The sequence below is a fragment of the Silurus aristotelis genome (assembly GCF_946808225.1).
Source record: "Silurus aristotelis genome assembly, chromosome: 26".
Classification (NCBI taxonomy): Eukaryota; Metazoa; Chordata; class Actinopteri; order Siluriformes; family Siluridae; genus Silurus; species Silurus aristotelis.
This window is the reverse complement of record NC_139599.1, coordinates 11,983,599-11,994,242: the sequence shown is the minus strand read 5'-3', so window position 1 is coordinate 11,994,242 and position 10,644 is coordinate 11,983,599. Positions and strand designations below refer to the sequence as shown.

The following is a 10,644-nucleotide window of genomic DNA, read 5'->3' as shown; positions in this document are numbered from 1 at the left end:
ACATTTATAGAAAAAGAAGTCTTTGGTGGTAAGGATGGATCCACAGCTCAGCTGTTAAAGAAATTAATTAACTGTCAATAAAACTTACTGTACAAGACAATTCTCTGCCCTCTCTTACACACACACACACACACACACACACACACACACACACACACACACACACACACACACACACACACACACACACAAATATACACAATATATATTTTGTAAGGCATAATAATTCCATTTGACCCCACCATGATGTGGGGAAATATCAATTACATAAAGCAGAACATCAGAAACACAATTCACTCTTCAGTTCCCTTCCCTGGGCATTCTATCTTCAGGACCCAGACCAGGAGAAGTTGAACTGGCTGTGTCCGGTGCAAGCACAGGACACTTATATCCATAGGACGAGACCCTGGAGGAAGTCGGAACAACTGTTCATCTGCTATGGCCCTCCGAGGAGAGGCCTCCCTGCTAATAAGCAGACATTCAGCAGGTGGATTATTGACACTATTGCATCTTCCTACAAATCCTCTGGTCTACCCTCTCTGTTCAGGGTCAGAGCACACTTGACCTGGAGTGTGGCAGCCTTTAAGGCCTGGTCCTCTGGAGTGTCCCTCCAAGACCTCCGCAAGGCTGCGAGCAGGTCCACCCTGCTGACCTTTGTTAGATTTTATAACCTTGACCTCTGTGCCACTCCTGGCTCCTCTGTCCTTCGACATAGCTGTGCCCATACACACTAGTCAGGGACTGGTTAGTCTGTCGGTATTGGATTATTGTTCACAAAGCGTTGCTAGCAGCTCGAGTTCCCGAAAGGGAACGTCTCTAGGTTGAAAACCTAGTTCCCTGAGGGTATGAGATGCTGCGTCCCCTTGCCACACTGCCGGCATCCCTACAAGCATTTTCTTCTCTCTTACAGAAGGTGACGCCGCACCTTCCATTGGACAGATTACACACGTGATTCATTCCCAAAGCGTTGCGGAAAAATTATGCTCCCTAGGTTTTGTGATGCTTCATTGGTTTCAATTAAGGGAGCAAAATGTAGTCCACCAGAAGGGTTCTGTGATTGAGAGGGCCCTTAAAATGACCGACTCCATGAACAGTGGCCTGATTACTGAACCAAAGAGTTGTTTGAGATTCACCCTCCAGTCTGCATTGTGGCAATTTATTGGACTACAACACCTAGCATGTTCAATTAGCGTTCTTATAACACACACCTAAAGCAATCAATTGCACTCACAGTCACAGCATTTTTTATGACTTTTAATACACTTGTGAACAGTGTTGGGCAGTAACGCGTTACTGTAAAGCAGTTACTTTTGACATGAACTAATACTGTAATGCATTACTTTTTAAATAAATTAACATCGTTACCGTTACCGTATAGTGCGGTGTCCGTTACTTTTATAAATTAATTAATTTTGGCTGAAGTGTAGCACTGTGGGCGTGTCTCCGTTTATTCAGGTCTGTGCGGCAGTAATGGCAAGAGCAAGACGAGTTTCTCAAAGTGCATTATTTCAGTTTAGTTTAGCATAAAGACAAAACTTTTTTAGTCAAATGTAAGCTGTGTCTTTCTGGTTCAAAGGTCGAATCTACTGCAATAGCAGCAATCTGTCGAAGCTCCTCCAGAAACTCGAAGCTATAACCGAACCCGGTGTTATGTTGTACATTGTTGATCGTTTTCATACTTAAGCTGTGAAAGAACTATTTTTAACAGCTCAACGCAACAGCTTTTATGATGCAGAAGCCACTTTAGTTTTTGATTCTGAATATATTATTCAGCTTGTTTTGTTATTTATTTCAGAAATCCTTGTGATATATTCAGTTACTTTTTGAATGAAGTAACTAGTAACTGTAACTAGTTACTATTTCTTAGTAACTAGCACAACACTGCTTGTGAAGTATACACTCAGTATTCTTATACCTTGCTTATTTCGTTATGTGTTTGCTACATAGAATAAGAAATCGTTTTCTGGATATTGTTTTCATACAACACTGAAATAGTTTTTCCTTGCCACAGTTGCTCATCAGGGACAAAATTACTTGCAAAGAACATATTAACTTTTAATCACCACATTGTCTTTGTTAAGCTGCTTTGAGACAATGTTCATTCTTAAAAGCGCTATACAAAAAAAAAAAATGAATTTAATTGAATTGAAATACCATTCTATATTGCATATTTTCAACTAAAGTCCTCGACCTCAGAAATACAATATATTGTGTATTGTAATATTTAATAAATATAAAAACTGGGATAATCTAGGGTTAAAAATAATTGCCTAGCTTTCATACCCAACTCTTTTCCATACTCAGCTATTCGACCACCCACCCACCCACACACAGAGCTCTCGGTTAGGAAAATGCAAATGTTCTATGTATTTCCTCTTCCTACTTTCCTTTTTAATGAGGTGCCCATTGAGAGGACTGTCAAATTGTGCTGCAGGAAATGAATGACAACGACTTTCATTATTAACCAGCATGCACACACACTCAACACGTACTTAAACACACGCATCAATTCTTAGGTCTGTGAGCCCTGTGCTTCAGCTTTCACTGGCCATCATTACTCTCATGCCGATTTACTTTAATCTCTGTTAATATACATTCTATAGTTGTTTGAGCTTTTTTTTCTTGGTATCTTGAATAAGTGCTAACAAGATGTCAGATAAAACTGTATAATAGAATTTGGCTTCATTTATTCAAAAGATAATGAGATTTGTGTTATTTTGGTATGAGCAAATTCATTCTACAATTAAAATAAACTGCCAGCGCTTCTCCTGGTTTGTTGAGGGCATGATATTTGCTTTCGATTTGCATGCTAGGCTCATAAGCAGAAAATAGCTATCTGATCTTTGGTTCCAACATCCTCTTGCTCTTTTCTTGTTTCTGTCTACCTCTCTGCTGTGAAACCTTTCAGAATTCGATACCAGAACCTACAAGTTCAACTTACAGTATACACAATTGTCCTCTTATGTAAATGATATTCATAATTAATTTCAAATTACACCACAACACCATTTCAAAGTACACAATAAAATAATTCATTCTGTAAAACTTGATTATTTCTTTAGATCAATAAAAACCACAAAAAAGAGGGATTTTGACATTTCTTCTTGTTGCACTGGAAAACAGAATCCTTATATAGCATTCTGCTAGTGTGTAATATATCTTCACTTTTATCAATGCAATCAAATAATAATAATTTTTATTAATAATAATAATAATAATAATAATAATAATAATAATAATAATAATAATAATATTAATAGGGAGTGGTAGCTAAGTGGTTAAGCCCTGGTATCGCCAAGCTGCCACTCTTGGGCCCTTGAGCAAGGGCCTTAACCCTCTGCGCTCTAGAGGCGCCGTGTCATGGCTGACCCTGCACTCTGATCACTTCTGAGCAAGCTGGAATATGTGAAGAAAGAATTTCACATTGCTGTAAAGTACACTATATTGCCAAATGTATTGGGTCACCTGGTCATAAGTATGAAATGCGATTTTTGAGCATTGCATTCCACATTTAGTCCCAATTTGCTCTTGTAATTAGCTCCACTCTTCTGGGAAGCTGTTCCACTAGATTTTAAATTGTGTTTATGGATATTTGTGTTCATCAGCTAAAAGGGTATTACAAAAGGAATGTACTGATGTAGGTGAGAAGACCTGGGGTGCAGTTTGCATTCAAATTTATCCTAAAGGTGTTTAGTAAGGATGAGATCAGAGTTCTATAGCAGGCCACTCAAGATCTTCCTCTTGAAAGCATGTAAATCATATCTTCAAGGAGCTCAGTTTGTGCACAGGTGCATTGCCATGCTGGATCAGGTTTGGGTTTTCAAGTTCAAGTGAATGCAATTTTATTACAGTGTATCTAAAGACATCCTGTACAATTTAATGCATCCATGGTAACAGTTTGCAAAGGACCACATAAAGCAGGAAAGGTCAGGTGACCCAATACTTTTGGCAATATAGTGTATAGGTGACAAATAAAGGCTATTCTATTCTTTTTCTATTAATTTATTATTATTATTATTATCATTATTATTATTATTATTATTATTATTATTATTATTATTATTATTGTTGTTATTATTATTATTTTATTAATATTATGTCTTTTACTATATTTGAAACAGTATTGTTTTAATGCCCAGTTTCATATAGTGTCATAAGTTTCTTGTTTTAATAATAACGAACACATTTACAGCCCCATGAGTTCTTCCATATTCTGTCATGTAAGCCATGCAATTGTCTCCCGCACCTTACATTTTATGGTGAAGCTAAATTAGCTGGTGTGTGAAACTTGCTGCCTGTGTATGTGTGTACCCCATACCTCAACAGGGCTGTTTGGAGCCTCAGAGCTGTTTAGCAATTCATGAAATTGCCCATATCCTTTTTCATAGCTTAGGTTTAGTATCTATAACTTTGTTTTACGAAATCCAAACCCAATTACTCTCCTCAAAAGATCTATGAATAAATTTAAATGAAAAAATCTTGGTTATTTTATAATACAATAGTATGCACGCATATTTTAAAACAATCTTAAACTTTTCAAACTGTAATTAGATTTTAGTTCATTGTTCAAATAAAAGATGTTCGGAAGATTCTGAGGTATTCATTTTGTATACAATGTATGCTAACTAGGCAAGTAAGCTATACTGAAGTGAAGGGCACCTTGATTAACAACAACAACATTAAGAAAGATAATTTTGCTCTCATTTTGCATGTCTTGCCTCTGTCGTGTGATTGTTGGTGTTAATCTCAACCATTATCAATTTTTAATTCTTCGCATTCTTAGTCTATTTATTCTTAGCATATCTTATATGCTCTAGTTTCAGTTTGAAGACCCATTGTTCATCCTTGCTATACTAAATTATTTGTTTCTCCATTTTTGGGTTTTATGTTAAGTACTTCCTGATTTAGAATCTGTTTTTTTTTTTTTTCATGGATATCCATGTTGTGGATATGAATATGTTGTTTTTTGTTATAAGTTTTCAGGTAAATGTAACAGTAATATAATTGATTTTTACTGAAAAATTTCTATTGAAGTGAATCTATGTACTGAAATACTGTAACAAGCAAGTCAAATCAACACTTTTGTCTAATGCAAAAAGGCCTTAATGCAAAAAAAAAACCCTTAATCTGATATTTCATCTTAACAATTTGAGGCAGTCTTCTCCACCATTGGTTCCTTCCATATTCATAGAATGATGTTACAATCAGAATGGCTCCTTACACTGTAAACAATGTAACATTCTGTATTTCTAATTGGGTTTATAGCAATATTAGGTTAAATCATTCAATACACAAACCGAGTGCTTTGGTGCCCTTACTAATTGCTTTTTGTGGCTACTATCATCAACATTAGACTTATCATGAATGTTAGCTGATTAAATCGTTGCTAAGCAACTCTGCAGTTTCAGATTCAAATGTTGCATGAATGTTACTGTAGAAGCTCAATTATAATAGAACAGAACCGATAGCCACTCACAGTGTAAGTTTAACAGTGTTAAAAGTAGCTGTTTATGAGCTTTATATGCTTTTTCACTGAGGTGTCCGTGCTTTTTCCCCCACTTTGCACATCAAACATCCTGAGGTGGTAGATGAGGTCATTATAGCGTGCAAATGACCACTTACTGCAAAGGCAGCATTTTACTGCAACACCCATGAGAGCATGCAAACTAAGAATTTCTTCGTACTGCACAAGGAACCCTCAGCATCCAGCAATAAAGTGTTCAAAAACCTTTTATCAACTCCCTACAGTCAAGTAACAGAACAAACAGTGTTGAAATCAGAAAGAATAAACACTAGAGGTTTGACTGGATAAAAAAAATCATTGTATGAAAAATATCAGCTTTTACAGTTGCAATTTAGAAAACACACAGAAACCACCATAGTTTAAATAGGATACAATAGAAACATTTAGCGTTTGCTTGAAATAGGTAATATAAGCAGCAGACTGAGGAGTCAGTCCAATTAATAATAAATAATATGCCACATTCAACACTTAGTCAGCATTTAAACACTCCATTTAATGTAACCTCACTGCCTTGCTTTGTTTTCTACTCCCACAAAACAAAGCATAGGTACAGTCTAGGCCTACAAGGGCACAAACCAGATGCACTAATGCAACAAATTTGCACAGAATATGTGTAACCAGGTGCTACCTTATGCTTTGCATTTTCAGTTTGTCAAAAGCTGGCCAACACAAAACACAGGTTCGGATAAGAAGCAAATGACCTCTGAATGTGACCATTACATAATAATAAGCTTATCACGTGGCAATGAAACTACAGTCTTTACTTTTTACTCTCTTTTTTTTTTTTTCTCAAATCGAGTTACTGGTTTATACTTATACTTATTGAATTTATTTTTATGTTACTTTATTCTTTCAATTTTTATATTGTATTACTAGTTTTTCATGTTTACATGTTGGGCATAATTGAATTTTACTGAAAAAGTGCTATTGAAGGGAATCCATGTACTCAAATACTGTAACAAGCAAGTCAAATCAAGACTCAAACACTATTGTCAAATGCAAAAATGCCTTGTAGCTTTATAAGGGTGAAGTTGCAACTTATAAGTAATGCACCTTAAATTAGTTAAAAGGAAAAAAACCCTTGATCTGATATATTATCTTAACAATTTGAGGCAGTCTTCTCCACCATTGGTTCCCTCCATATTCATAGAACGTTGTTACAATCAGAATGGCTCCTTACACTATAAACTATGTAACATGCAAAAGTAAGTGCTACCAGAATCCAGAGAGTCTCTTTCATGTCTTGTGTACTTTCCCATTCAGTGAATTTGATTTTTTCTATTTAATTTGCATTTGTCTTGACCACTGCTTTATCCATAACAATAAAAGAGGAGTCTAAATGAGGAAAGTGAGTGGTTTCCCTCTTGCTTCCATTCAAAATATTGCTCTATTTATTGCAAGCAAAATTTCTTTACAGCTCTATAGGGTTATGAGTTGGATCCTTGCCTTGGGTCACTGTACGTGACTTTTGCATGTTCTCTCTGTGTTTCCTCCAGATTCTCCAGTTTGGCAGGTATTGCCTAATGCCCTGCAATGGACTGGTCCGTTCCAAAGTGTTTTCCTGTCTCATGCCAAGTGAGTTTCACTCTCGCCCTATCACACATATGCACACACATTTACATTCACAATTGTAAAGAACATCAGGGTCTCCTGTTCATACCTTGAATTTCACTGCATTGTGTAACAGACTGGTTTCAACTGAATGATATAAACATATTTCGAATGAGCTAAATGGATTTAAATGTATCTTCAGTGGTAACCAGACAGAACCACTTGTAAAGGACTGAAGGCCACTAAAAAAATTGTTTAAAGGCGACTGAATGAAAAACCATAGTCAATACATATAAAAAACTTCATTTTGTCCAAATGTGCAAATGAACACTCCAGCCTTACAGTCTTCTCCTGAGCCATCAAAGTCAACTACTTCATTTTCTCCTGTCATCTTAGCACTTGTAAAAAACTGGCCAGCCAGACAGCACTATCAAGAAGCATGGCGCATTTTCAATTCTGAAAAGATTGGTGAAGTTACCCTTTTAACATCAGGGCAGACTGAGAAGAATGATTTTAAATGCCACAGAGACAGGTATGCCAGCCTTGAATGGAATGGGACAGAGCTGTGCATTGGCAAAAACCTTGGCCTTTTATTATCCAAGACAAATTGTCTGATATAAATGTTAGGATAGAAAGAGGGGGTAAGCTGAGGACACTCTAGCTTTGTTCTTTTTTTTTTTTTCTTTTTTTAGCATGCAATCCATCAGATTAGCCAAAGTCTAAAGAATCTTGAGAACATAAAAGCAGAATTATAAACATAGGGAACTCCACATCTTAGATTTGGCTTGATGTCTTCTACTGACTTTTATTGGAATGGTGCTAGTAATGAGGTGTTATACATAACACACACATATACACAACCAAAGACAGATCTTTTTCAACGCACACAGCCCCTGTAAAATATCTCATTCCACCATTTCAAATAGCTTAGATGCAGATGCCATGGTCCATAAATGCTTAACATACTTGTATACAAAAGGACACAGTTCTCCAGAAATAGCATAAACTACAACAGGAATCTGATAACGGCTTATCTTTTACTTACAAACAAAGCATACCATTTGACAGTGGCACATGAGCAAACATACATATGAATGCTAACTATCACTGAACACAGCACACACCCTTGAAAACACTCACACACGTAGGCAAACACATTCGGGTTCATTCAGTCTTATCGCCCTTAAAATACAAAGTGCATGGGTTAGTTTCCATAGCAGTATTCTATATTTATGTTTTAAGTCACAGGGCTTTTTTTTTTTTTTTTTTTTCATTATCTTTTTCTGGAACAAATTGCCGTGCATTTTCAACTCTTGTAAAAACCTGTGAATCTGGAATGCAAATGTTTTGAGTGAGGAAGTATTTTGTTCCTCTTTCTGTATTTCAACTGCCATTCTGCAACACTAATGAATTCAAACAACAAACAACAACGCCTCTAGATTTCACTTGTGTGCACTGCCTTTTCAATGTTATGGGACATCTTTAAAATAGTTCTGTGGAAAGAAGTGTTGGACTTCTGATAAGATGGTAACGAGTTCATGTCCCAGCATCACTGACCTATCATTGCTAATCCACTGAATAAGTGCTTTGCTGTATAAATGAGATACTAATAAGTCACTCTATTTAAGAGCATCTGTCAAATACTGCAAATGTAATATAGTTATTTCTATTATCATTTACATAATTACATACAATAACAGTTTTTCCATAATACTAGTTAATACCATTACTTGTTTGTATTCTTTTTGCTTATATTATCTTATCATTCACTATCTTGTTTGTTTTCGGTCACATAAATATGTCCCATCACCCAAACAATGTCCCATTTTTTGTCCCATCTGCTTTTACTTGTTCCACACTACAATACCAAAGTGGTGTTTTCAGATTTTTTCAGGTGGGAGTGTGTTTTTAAAGATCTCTTTTTTCACTGGACAAAGTAAAAACTCCTTAAGAGTGTACTAAAGTAGTAAATAAACTTCTCACGGAAACTGTCACCATAGCAACACATTTTTTAAATGCATCGATGTGTAGCCTTCACCATACAATCTGGTGTGTAACTCTCCAACAATCAGATTAGTAGAAGTAAACCTTTCTAAACAGATCTGATAGATATTTAGGTGCTAGATACTAAACTGTAACTCTGCTGCAACTGTTTTGCTGTGGTGTAGTATTAATGATATTGTTGTATATTCAATGTGCTCATATTTTACCTTTAAACTTATGCTGGTTAAAGGTGCAAAACTTCCAAAATATGAGCATGTTAACATGGTGCAAAATACAGTGTACATATTATGAGTTCATAATTCTGTAACTTTTAAGGCATAACATTAATCTTATCGAGAAAAACAAGAATCCCATCCATCAACATTCTTTCTTATTCCTTCTCTTCTATATACAGAATATATATACAGTCTATATATATAGATATCTATATACAGTCTGTTTTAATCAATGTTATTTAGCCACAGACTACAAACCTGATTCCAAAAAAGTTGGGACAGTGTACAAATTGTAAATAAAAAAGGAATGCAATAATTTACAAATCTCATAAACTCATATTTTATTCACAATAGAATATAGATAACATATCAAATGTTAAAAGTGAGACATTTTGAAATGTCATGCCAAATATTGGCTCATTTTGGATTTCATGAGAGCTACACATTCCAAAACAATTTGGGACAGGTAGCAATAAGAGGCCAGAAAAGTTAAATGTACATATAAGAAACAGCTGGAGGACCAATTTGCAACTTATTAGGTCAATTGGCAACATCATTGGGTATAAAAAGAGCCTCTCAGAGTGGCAGTGTCTCTCAGAAGTCAAGATGGGCAGAGGATCACTATTTCCCCCAATGCTGCGGAGAAAAATAGTAAAGCAATATCAGAAAGGAGTTTCTCAGAGAAAATTTGCAAAGAGTTTGAAGTTATCATCATCTACAGTACATAATATAATTTAAAGATTCAGAGAATCTGGAACAATCTCTGTGCGTAAGAGTCAAGGCCGGAAAACCATACTGGATGCCCGTGATCTTCGGGCCCTTAGAAGGCACTGCATTACATACAGGAATGCTACTATAATGGAAATCACAACATGGGCTCAGGAATACTTCCAGAAAACATTGTCGGTGAACACAATCCACCGTGCCATTCGCCGTTGCCAGCTAAAACTCAATAGGTCAAAAAAGAAGCCATATTTAAACATGATCCAGAAGTGCAGGCGTTTTCTCTAAGCCAAGGCTCATTTAAAATGGACTGTGGCAAAGTGGAAAACTGTTCTGTGGTCAGACAAAAAAAAAAAATTAAGTTATTTTTGGAAAACTGGGACGCCATGTCATCCGGACTAAAGAGGATAAGGACAACCCAAGTTGTTATCAGCGCTCAGTTTAGAAACCTGCATCTCTGAAAGTATGGGGTTGCATAAGTGCGTGTGGCATGGGCAGCTTACACATCTGGAAAGGCACTATCAATGCTGAAAGGTATATCCAAGTTCTAGAACAACATATGTTGTCTCTTTCAGGGAAGACCTTGCATTTTCCAACATAACAATGCCAGACCACATACTGCATCAA

The 10,644-nt window shown here is 36.0% G+C and overlaps 1 long non-coding RNA gene across 1 annotated transcript in view; it reads left to right on the top strand.

The window, feature by feature from the left end:
• The window catches only part of LOC310720926, a 16,611-nt gene extending 9,511 nt beyond the window's left edge, over window positions 1-7,100 (top strand). Inside the window, exon 3 of the long non-coding RNA XR_014531868.1 lies at window positions 7,021-7,100. This is a non-coding gene — a long non-coding RNA (uncharacterized lncRNA). The remainder of the gene's footprint in view (window positions 1-7,020) is intronic.
• Window positions 7,101-10,644: the final 3,544 nt, after the last annotated feature.